At 36.9% G+C, this 10,563-nt stretch overlaps 1 long non-coding RNA gene across 1 annotated transcript; it reads left to right on the top strand.

Annotated features, from left to right (window-relative positions):
- The first annotated feature begins 5,729 nt into the window (after window positions 1-5,729).
- Window positions 5,730-7,390, top strand: LOC140523393 (uncharacterized). Its single transcript, XR_011973380.1, has 2 exons — window positions 5,730-5,777; window positions 7,093-7,390. It is a non-coding gene; the product is annotated as an uncharacterized lncRNA (long non-coding RNA).
- Window positions 7,391-10,563: the final 3,173 nt, after the last annotated feature.

Raw genomic sequence — 10,563 nt, 5'->3', positions numbered from 1 at the left:
GCTTTCCCATATTTGTATGTAATTATGTATGCTATTCATCATTATGCCAACCAAAAAAGTATGGAAGTGGATAATAGCGATGTTCTTCAAAACATTTTCAGCCTAGTATCCATCATACGTGATAAAGTAAGTGAAATTTAAGCCAATGTGGTCAAAAACAGAATTTTTGAGCATGAGATTCTTTTCCACTTAGAGGTACTTTGAAGGAATTATGCATAGAAAGTTGAGCCTGGGGTTAGAAAGATCTGATATCAAATGTTGCCTCAGATGCTATCTGTGTGATACAAGTCATTTAATCTTTCTCATTTGGGGGATAATAACAACAGCTGTTTCCCAGGATTGGTGTAAGAATCAAAAGAGATAATAATTGTAAATCTCTTAGCTTTGTGGCCTTTATTTTAGGCACATATTAGACACATGATAAATGCTACTGTCTCTGCTCCAAAAACATAGTGACCATTGTCGATTATGTTAAACTAATCACGGCCTCCCACATTTTCATAAGCACTTCCTAATTTTAAAAAAGTGTTCTCTTCACCTGGTTCATTTCAGTTTACTTGTCTTAACTAAGAAATTATTGTGAGGGCCAGTCTCATTCCTATGGAAACTTTTTTCTTTTGCATTTTCATGTTTCAGAAATTTTTCTAAGTTTCAGAAATCAGTATAGCAAAGAAATAAGCTTTGTTTTCCATTTAACTCCCCTATCACTCATTGTCTTCATTTCCCTCCTTCTTTTAGGAGCACACTGATGGAAATAATAACCTTCCAAAGCTTTTGGCTTCAGGCTGCAGTCAAAAAACTAGGTGTGGACCGAGCCCTCGAAGGTAAAGCAAGGAAGCAATAAGTTGGAGTCCATCTTTGGCAGTACAAATTACCTCATTTTATTTGTGATCAGGGAAAACTGGCACCCTTTTTCGTCTAATGTCCCAGAGCATGCAAGTTTTCAGTATGTCAGCTTTCAGTCAAATTACAGTTTCTTCCTTGTTCAAAACTTACATCATCAACTAGTGCATGTTAATTATGCTAATTGCACTATAGTAGGTCCTCAGTAGGTTGCAAAGGCTTTGTGTAAGACATGCCCTTTCTCCTTGAAGAATCTGCAGCCTCAATAGGAAGCCAATGCAAAATAGAGGAATTTCATTTTTAATATAAGATAACACATAAACAACTATTGAGGGAATGATATACACATAAGTATTTATAAAAGGGAGAGATCACTACAATTGGAGATTACAGTGGATGGGATTAATCCCGTGGTGTTCTTCTTAACACAAGAAACACTCCATGCAAATTTGCGGAGGTAACAACTCTACTGGAAGAACAATTGCCAGATACTTAAATTTTATGCATGCAAATGTACTTATGTTTTTATGGATCAACTATCCTATGCCATCTGTTACGTCCTCAGTTGTAGCCATACATAAATGAACACATTTTATGTACCCGGGACTAGTGCCGCTCATATTCCTTAAAATGAATTCTGTTTCCTCATTAACCAGTTCTTAAACATGGGTTTTATCTCCTCTGATTGTTTTCCCATGGTACTGGCATCTTAACACTTAAAACACAGTCTTTCTGTGATCCTTCTGCTTTTTTTTAGAACGTCTTCAACATCTATATAAACACAAAAAGCCATACCCATATCAACACATTTTTTTTATTCAATACTGTAGAGAAATCTTTGGCAAAGTCATCACATATAATATAAAGAATTACGTCCTAATTTAGTTATTAGTTTCTATTTGTATGCGTATTTTCTTCAACTAAGATTAGAAACTTAAAAGGTATTGCATATCTATGGCATCTTTCTCTCCCTTTATAAAACGTGCCTAATTCTAAGGACCTCCCAGAGCCAACATGATAAATGTAATGCAGTCAACATTCAATACAGCAAATGTTTCATTTTTTTTAAAGACACAATTAAAATGCCTTAAAAATATATGTACTGAATGTGTTAATCACTCAGGGAAGATGAAATGATTAAGCATTTTGGGTCAATGGCTTGTAATCTTCTGAGTGATTTAGATATGATAAGGAAACATGAATAAAAGTTAATAAACATGTCTTCATTGTGAAGTTTTAATTAAAACGTTCATTTTGAAAACAGATAGTTTTGCAATTTTTAGGAAAACTTTCATGAGAAAGTCTCCTTATTAAGCCATAGTTGACCACTTTGTTTCACTTGTACATAGATAGGAATTATAATCACTCCTTCCCTTTGCCAATCAGCTCACCTTCACTTCATTTTATTTCATTGAATCGTGTGGCGTAAGATCTATACATGTGTTCTTACTTCTGCAGCTCCTTAATCAACAATTTGTTTCACCCTTCTGTTCTCTGCAACTATATCTATGAAAATGGGTGTACTCAATATTACTCAATGGTCTTACTTGCTCTCTGTTCATGGCTTGGACCACCATAGATGCTGGGGCATCTATATCACCATATAATTCCCTTATGAATAGAAGTTTATTTTTGCCATTAAAAAAACAACAACTAGTCTATATTCAGACTGTAGTCAGCTGATTCTGATGTCATTTCCAGGAATCAATCTTTTCTTTTCTCATAATAACCAATTTCATTTCTTCTTTGTGTGTGGTTTTCTTTTGCTTTGGGTAGTTACCTTCAAATTCTGGAAAAAAATCATCAGAAGAGACATGCAGACAGAGAAATATTCTAAATCATCGTAAAAGCCTTTGTTCTCTTTCATTTCTCAAACGTGAGTTATGTTTTTCAGCATACCTTCTAGAATCCCCTTTTCTTCAATCTTTCTTCTGAAGTCACTAAACATCAAAAGAAGTTATGATTTGAATAATACCTCTTTATTTCTCACAGAAGGTCTCTTCTTTGCTCTATTCAACACATTATTGGCATGGAGGTAACAATTATCTTCATGGTGGTCTTTTTATAAAGACTTGTCGTAATCATTGCTGTATGTGATGGCCAATTATGTGGAAAGATGGATCTTGTTGCTTTGGAGCACGTAGTGAAACCAACAATGATCGATCCCTCTAAGCTATCTTTCAGTTTCACTAGAATTTTATTTTGTCTTCTCCCTTATTGTGGTGACTTCATTAAGGGTGTTAAGGATTTTTTGCAATAACAGAGCAATTTCTCAGTCATCCTACACTGAAATTACCAACGGTTAAGTTAATATTCATAAAATGACTTAAACTATGATTGTCTCAATACCATCTCCACTGCGTGGAAGGAGGGATGTCGTTGAAAAGGACTAAAAGCCATTTATGCTTTTATCTAAGTAAGTACGAAGCATATACACACTACCTACAAGATCATTTGTTTTACACGGTGGGCAAATGAACTCGGAATTAAAATAGGACTTGGACGCACTTGAACTGAGCTTTCAAAAGATACTGGGAATTCTGAAAGACCCAGGGAAGGTGGGATTATATGCCTGGCATGGGAGAAAGTCTTTGGAATATCTTGGAGATAGAAGATGGAATAACATTTTTTTCTTTTTTAATTATTATTTTATGTGTTTCCAGTGTTCTACAATCACTTCCATATATCTTAGATTTTTCTCTCATCCCTTCCTCTCCGTCCTCCTCTCTGCACCCGCCCTCCATGAGAAAACATACAATTTCATATGGGGTCTATACATACATTCGTACTCAATTCATTTTCATCTTATTCGTGCTCCTTAGAAGAATTAAAACGAATGGGAGAAATCATCAAACAAAAGAAAACATAATACAAAAGAAAATATTCTCCTTCATTCTGTGATCCAATTTCGTAGTTCTTTGTCTGCATGTGAAAGGCGTTTTACCTTAAGAGACCATTCTGAATTTTTTAAGTCCTTGCATTGCAACGAAGGACTACGTCCACTAGAAACATTTCTCACACACTGTGGTTGGTGCTGTGCGAAAAGGATTTCTGGTTCTGCTCCTTTCACTCAGCATCATTTCATACAAGTTTTTCCAGGTCTCTCAAAGTCTTCCTCTTCATCATTTCTTATAGTACATTAACATTCCATTACCGTTAAATACCACAGTTTATACAGCTGTTCCCCAATTGATGGTCATCGCCTTGATTTCCAGTTTTGGGCCACCACAAAGAGAGCTGCTATGAATATTTTTCTCCATGGACACATACATGTGTTTCTTCTTCATCCCCGAAGAACACCTTCCCATCAAAGAATTGATGACACTTGAATTTGTTCTGAGTGAGGGAGGGCTGTGCAACATCAATAGAATCACTTCGTCCCCAGAGCCATCTGAATCTAGTGAAGTGATATTCCTCAGGAAGCCTGGAGATGACCACAGATGCAATGGGAGACCTTGGCACTTTTAGGCCAATGGCTATACAGGTATTCCCTTAGGGTGACTCCTTGCTCATTCATTGAATAGGCCTCTTTAAGAAGTAGTCAGAGTATGGACACTCCTGCCTTCAGAGTGATTATTAAGAGTCCAAATACTAAGGCCCAAAATAAACCCTCACCTCAGAGCGTAGATACTCTTTTCAGGGCTGAAGGGCAAGACTATTGTGACTCTGTGCCTCGTTAGAAATTAGCAAAACATGTCTGAGGCCCATTACTGGATGGGGAGGTCTTGAATTCTTCCCCCATGATCCATTAACCTTACATTAACCTTACGTTCAGCCCGAAGGGCATTCTCGACTCTTGCGTAGGCAACAGACATTATCATTACTTAAGTAAACACGAAATAATTCCCACAAACCCATTTTGAACTTCACATTTGCAGAATACAGAACAGAAAAACTAATTACGATACTGGCCATAAGATTGGAGGCACAAAATTATAGTACATGAGAAGTCGGCATACTCCACACCAGGTCACACTCAATACAAACAAAATGTCCAAATAATGGTGTATGTGTATGTTGTAAGAGTGACCTCATATCTGTCTATACTATTCAAACTATTTCATTTGTCTCCTGAAAGGGAAACTATACCACTTTAATCGTTATCAACAGTGATTTCCCATTTCATCTTCTCTTCCTGTATCTATGAAGGGGTTTTAAGAATTGAAGTAATGAATGAGGAAACAATCTTTCCTTCCTTCTTTATAACTTAAAGATGGAAATAGAATTTATCTTAGCGTGGTTTCTAAAATCTGCACAAGGAGAATGCATGTATTTTGAATCTCAAATGAAGTCAGTGTCTGCCTGAATAAAGAAATAATTCGAATGTAACAGACAATGGAGGAGATGCTTTCATTTAGTACTCTCTGCCCTTCCTTGGCGATAATGTATTGTATTTCATCATTTCCAGGAATTTTCTTCTCTGTTAAGGACCTCTTACGGGTCATTTTGTGTTTAGAATGAAGCTTAATGAAGACAATTTTAATGTTTGAAATTAACTATTTTGAAGCATAGGATATGAAACTGATTTTATTTTTAGAGAAAAATGTTATATTGATCCAATGAAAATAAAGAGGGCACAATTTGCTCAACACAGAAGAAAATTGTATTCCCAACCTGAGACATGACTACTGTGCTAAAAAATGTTCACATGTCTCTTTGCATTTAATCGTGAGAAATTCATGATTGTGTTCATAATAATATTAATTTATTACGTCAGTAGCTTTTCTGTTGAAAGTCTAAAATCAAATATACTGAGGTCTTAATTTTATTAGTCATTTCTTTGAATGTCTATATTCTTTATATGATTTTTTGAGTTCTGTGTATTATCTTGACTTCCTTTTTCCTCATTTACCTCACTGTTCTGACTTGGTTTTTCATTTGACTTCAGATGTGACAGGAGTTGGAAGAAAATATAACCAGGGAACTCAATGAAGGTATGTTCTAACAGCTCACAAATAAAATGTTATATTTAGATACTATACCTGATTTTTAAATATGGTGGAAAACTTCCACAGAGGTGCTGTTTCATTTCCACATCCCTCTTCTTCATCCCGTTGATGCAACCAGGGACTCTTCTTTGCAGGTGAAGTGCAAGATTTAGCAGCTTCTTTCCAATAAGCTAGAAAGGTGGCACAAGCCCTCTTGTGTCTGTTTTCAGAAGAGAAGCCTGGTCAATTAAAGAGAGACTCAGATGCTGAAGCCTGGTCAGTAAGTAATGAATCTTTGGCCACCATATCCCATGAAACAGAAGGAAGAATAGTGCTGAGTTCTCGGTAGCACCTTCTGATCTTCAAATGAGAAATGAGTCACATTGGGCGAATGCCCTCAGGATGATAGAGGATTAAGGACTGTCTGGATTAGAAAGCTATTGAAGTCATATTCAATGCTGAGAGTCTATTGTTCTGTTTAATCCTGTGATTCTACGATGATTTCATAAGGGTGAGGAGACAGGGGGCAAACGGTACTAAGAATGACAGGATTGAAAAACCGTTTACAAATATCAATATAATTGTTAGAATCTCAATGGACACTCTTTGTCCCATGACCAACAGTACTGAAAATCAAAGCAAAATTTTTATTGACGCCCTGGTTATCAGTTTAACCAAAAGATACAAAGAAGTTGCCGCTAACTGCTATTGTGGTTTTTATTTTATTGAAACAGGCAAATCAAATTATTGGCATGATTGATTGTGTGGTGAACTCAAAAGCAAACATCAGCATACTTAAGTAGGAAGTAAAGTTCAACATGAGCATAAGTAAAGAGGTTTTCATGAACACCATCCTGATTGTTATTTATATAGTGTTTTCTACAGCAAAAATTTAAAAGAAGATCATAGTAACAATTGGCTGAAATCAAGGCAACACACATCTTAAGTGTAATAAGAAGATGAACTTTATTATAGCACTTGAAACATTGAAAGCATTGTGTTTGAACTTTAAAACACCTTGTAGGGTAGATGACTTCCCCAAGAGCTTGAGTTCAACTCATCCCTATGATAAGATACATGCTGCCTATGACACCATGACCAACTTCCTTCACTTCAAAGGGCTCAGGACACTCTTAGGCTCAGTTGTACCAGTGACAATTTTCATGCTTCTCACACACAGAATTCCTTCATATAATGAATCCTTTGTCCCAAGGAAAAGTAAAGAATTACACACATACATATATGTGGTATGTGTATACATACACACATATAAACATACATATATATAAGGTCAATTGATTTTCCTTCGTTCCTTTCCCAGCAGCTACTGATAAACTTTGATTACAAACCTTGACGGACTTCTCCAATAGACAACAGACTGAAAAATCCTTGAGAATGTCAAAGATGAATTAGCATCCAGAAATACGCTTAGAGGAAGAAATAATGTTTATGTATCAAATGAACTATGTTTGACAATGTTTACTGCTTTTCCATTAAATATACAAATGTGAAAAAATCTTGACTTCGAAAATATGTTGTCATGTTTTAATATGCACCAGGTGTATATGTATGAAAATATGTTTGTACAATCCTTTATTAAAAACGTTTATTTCACTATATTTTTAACAGTGTCCCTCAAATTGTTAGTTGTTGCAGGAATTCTCGAGACCACTAAATTGGCTAGAACACTTTAATTACCTATCGTTGAACATTATAATGTAATTTCTATTTAAGAAATAATAGATAAGACAGGTTTACTTCTTATTCAGATACAATTGCTAAACTAGTTGTCATTTTTAATTAAAAAAGAAGACAAGCTTACTTTCAGATGTATTTTTCCTTCCATTTCGTGTACTGGAGAACACTGGTCCGACATATATGAGTTCTTGCTGCTGATTGCTAACATCTTAGTGCATCAACGGAGAGTTAACTGCGTATTGTTTTGATTCTCATCTCTCTAAACAAGAATGATTTAGGGCATTTTTCCTGTCACCATACATAACGTTAATTACTTCCTCTAAAAAGTACCTGTTCATATCGTTTCAATGTGTATCAATTGGGGAAGGCCTTGTATTCTTCTCAACTTTGAATCAGTTTTCTATATATTTTAGAAATCAGGCCTTTCTCCAGGCAAAATTCATAAGAATCCCAGTTTTTTGCTTCCCTCCTAATTTGGGTGCATTGGCTACGTTTGTGCAAAATTTTTTCAATGTAGTGTAATCAACATTATGCATTTTGCATTTCATAATATTCTCTATCTCTTATTTGGACATAAATGTCTCCATTCTCCTTCAATTGACAAATAATCTATTCCTTGCTCCCTGATATTTTTATATAGTATCAGCCTTTATAGCTTGATCGTGAACCATTTGGACTTTTTTGGGGGGCGTATACTGTCAGGCATTGGTCTATGCCCAGTTTCTGCCATGCTATTTTCAAGTTTTCCCAGCAGGTTTGGCACACAGTGAGTTTGTATCCCAGAAGCTGGAATCCTTGGGTTTCTCAAACAATAGGATCCTATAAGCATTGATTAATGTGTCTTGTGTACCTAACCTATGCCTAACCAACTATGTCTTAGCTAGTACCAAGTAGTTTGGATGATTGTTGCTTTTTAACAGAAACTGAGGGGGCTGTTGTGCAAGATGGGAGATGGAGAGCATGTACTCACCTATGCTGTACCAGAAATTCCTTCAGATATCTCTAAAAGGAGAATCTGAATAAATTTGATTTTTCACCACCTCCTCCTGCAGCCTTCCCTTCCTTCTTTTGACCCCACTCCCTTTTACTCTCCTTTACCCTTACTGCTTCTTTCCTCCCTTTTATCTTCCCTCCTGTTTCTTCCCCCTTCCCTTCCTACTGCCTCTGGAGCTAGTTAGGATTATCTACTTGAGGTTATTGTTCCCTCCTTGAGACAAATCTGATGAGACTACCTCTCAAACAATGCTCATCACCCTCCCCTCTTTCCCTCTACTATACTTTTGTACTTCTTCCTGTGATGTAATTTACCACTTTCTGCTTCCTCCTCTTCACATCTCCTCTTAGAATCCCTTGGGCATACTTCAATCATATTTTTAACATGACATCATTTACTTTATGCCCGTTCCCTCTGCATATATCTCTTTGGTATTTCATAATAGATGCACAATTCTCAAGATTAACAGATACCATCTTCCCTCATAGGGAGGTAAGCAGTTTGAACAAATTGAGTAACAAGTCTTCCCCCCCCCCCCGTTTACCTTTTTATGCTTCTCTTGAGACCTGCATTTGAATATCAAATTGTCTATTACTTTCGGGTGTTTTTGTCAGGAAGGTCTGGAAATCCTTCACTTCGTTGAATGGTGTTCTCTTTGCCTGAAATGTTATGCTGAAGTGTGCTGGGTAGTTGATCCTTGGTTGTAATCCCTGCTTCTTTGCTTCAGGGAATATTGGGGTCCAATTCCTTCGATCTTTTAATGTAGAAGCTTCCGGGTCCTATGTGATCCCGACTGTAGCTCCTCCATATTTGAATTGTTTCTTTCTGGCTTCCTGTAGTATTTTCTCCTTCACTTGATAGTTGTGCAATATGGCCACGATATTTCTTGGGGTTTTGAGTTTGCGATCGCTGTCGGGAGGTGAACGGTGGATTCTTTCGATGAGTATTTTGCCCTCTGGATCTAGCACTTCTGGGCAGTTTTCCGTGATGATTTCCTGGAAGATACTGTCCAGACTCTTTTTTTCATCATGGCTCTCTGGCAGGCCAAGAATTCTTAAATTGTCTCTCCTGGATCCATTTTCCAGGTCAGTTGTGTTTCTAGGTAGATATTTTACATTTTCTTCTATCTTTTCATTCTTTAGATTTTGTTTGACTGCTTCTTGATGTCTCCTTGATTAATTGGTTTCTAGTGGCCCAGTTGTAATGTTTATGGAATTGTATCCTTCAGTTAACTTTGTCATCACCTTTTCCATCTGTCCAATTTTTCCTTTGAAGGAGTTATTTTTTCCAGTTAATTTTTGTACTTCCTTTTCCATTTGCCCAATTTTCCCAGTTTGGTTTTTCTCTTCCTTTTCCATTTAACTAACTTTTCCTTTTAGGGAGTTATTTTCTCCAGTTAATTTTGTATTCCTTTTCCATTTGTTCGATTTTCCTTTTCAAGGAGATGTTCTCATCAGTGAATTCTTTTTTTTTATCATTTTAAAATCATTGGTCAGTTTTTCTTCTATTTCTTTCTTCAGGTGTTCCTGCAGAGTTGTTTGTGCATGTGAGCTGTTTCTAGACCATTCTGAAGTTTCAGAAGGAAGTACAGCCCCAGTACTGACCTCTTTGATATTTGTGTTTTGGTCCTTATTCCCATAGAAAGATTCTATGGTTTTTGCCTTTCTGCTTTTTCTTGTTCATGATATTGATTGTGTGTTGTGGCTTCTAGTTCTTTCAGTTAGAAGCTGCGCAACTTGGTGCTGAGCTGACTTGTGAAAAAGCTAAGAGCAAGTTTTTGCTTTGTGTATCCCAGATCAGCCCTGAGGTTAGCTCCTTAAGTGTGGGGGAGGTGTGATCTGGTCACAGGCTATCTCCTCTGTTGCACTGAGGCAAAAGTAAGCTCAGGGGATGGTGATCACAGCTGCCCTATTGTCTTCCCGTTTTCTCCTGGAGTGCTAAGACACTCCTAGATGCTAGTCTGAGTTCCCACCCCTTCTGGGGCCTCTCTCACGGTGCTGAGGCTCGGCTGGGTCCCAGTGCAACTTTTCTCTGCCCTGGGTCCTCTGACCTTCTGGTTTGCCTCTGCCACAGTAGGAGAAATCCCCTTTAGCTATATTC

Source organism: Notamacropus eugenii, chromosome 2 (assembly GCF_028372415.1).
Source record: "Notamacropus eugenii isolate mMacEug1 chromosome 2, mMacEug1.pri_v2, whole genome shotgun sequence".
NCBI lineage: Eukaryota > Metazoa > Chordata > Mammalia > Diprotodontia > Macropodidae > Notamacropus > Notamacropus eugenii.
Note: the sequence above shows the minus strand (reverse complement) of the source record. Positions and strands in the feature narration are given on the sequence as shown.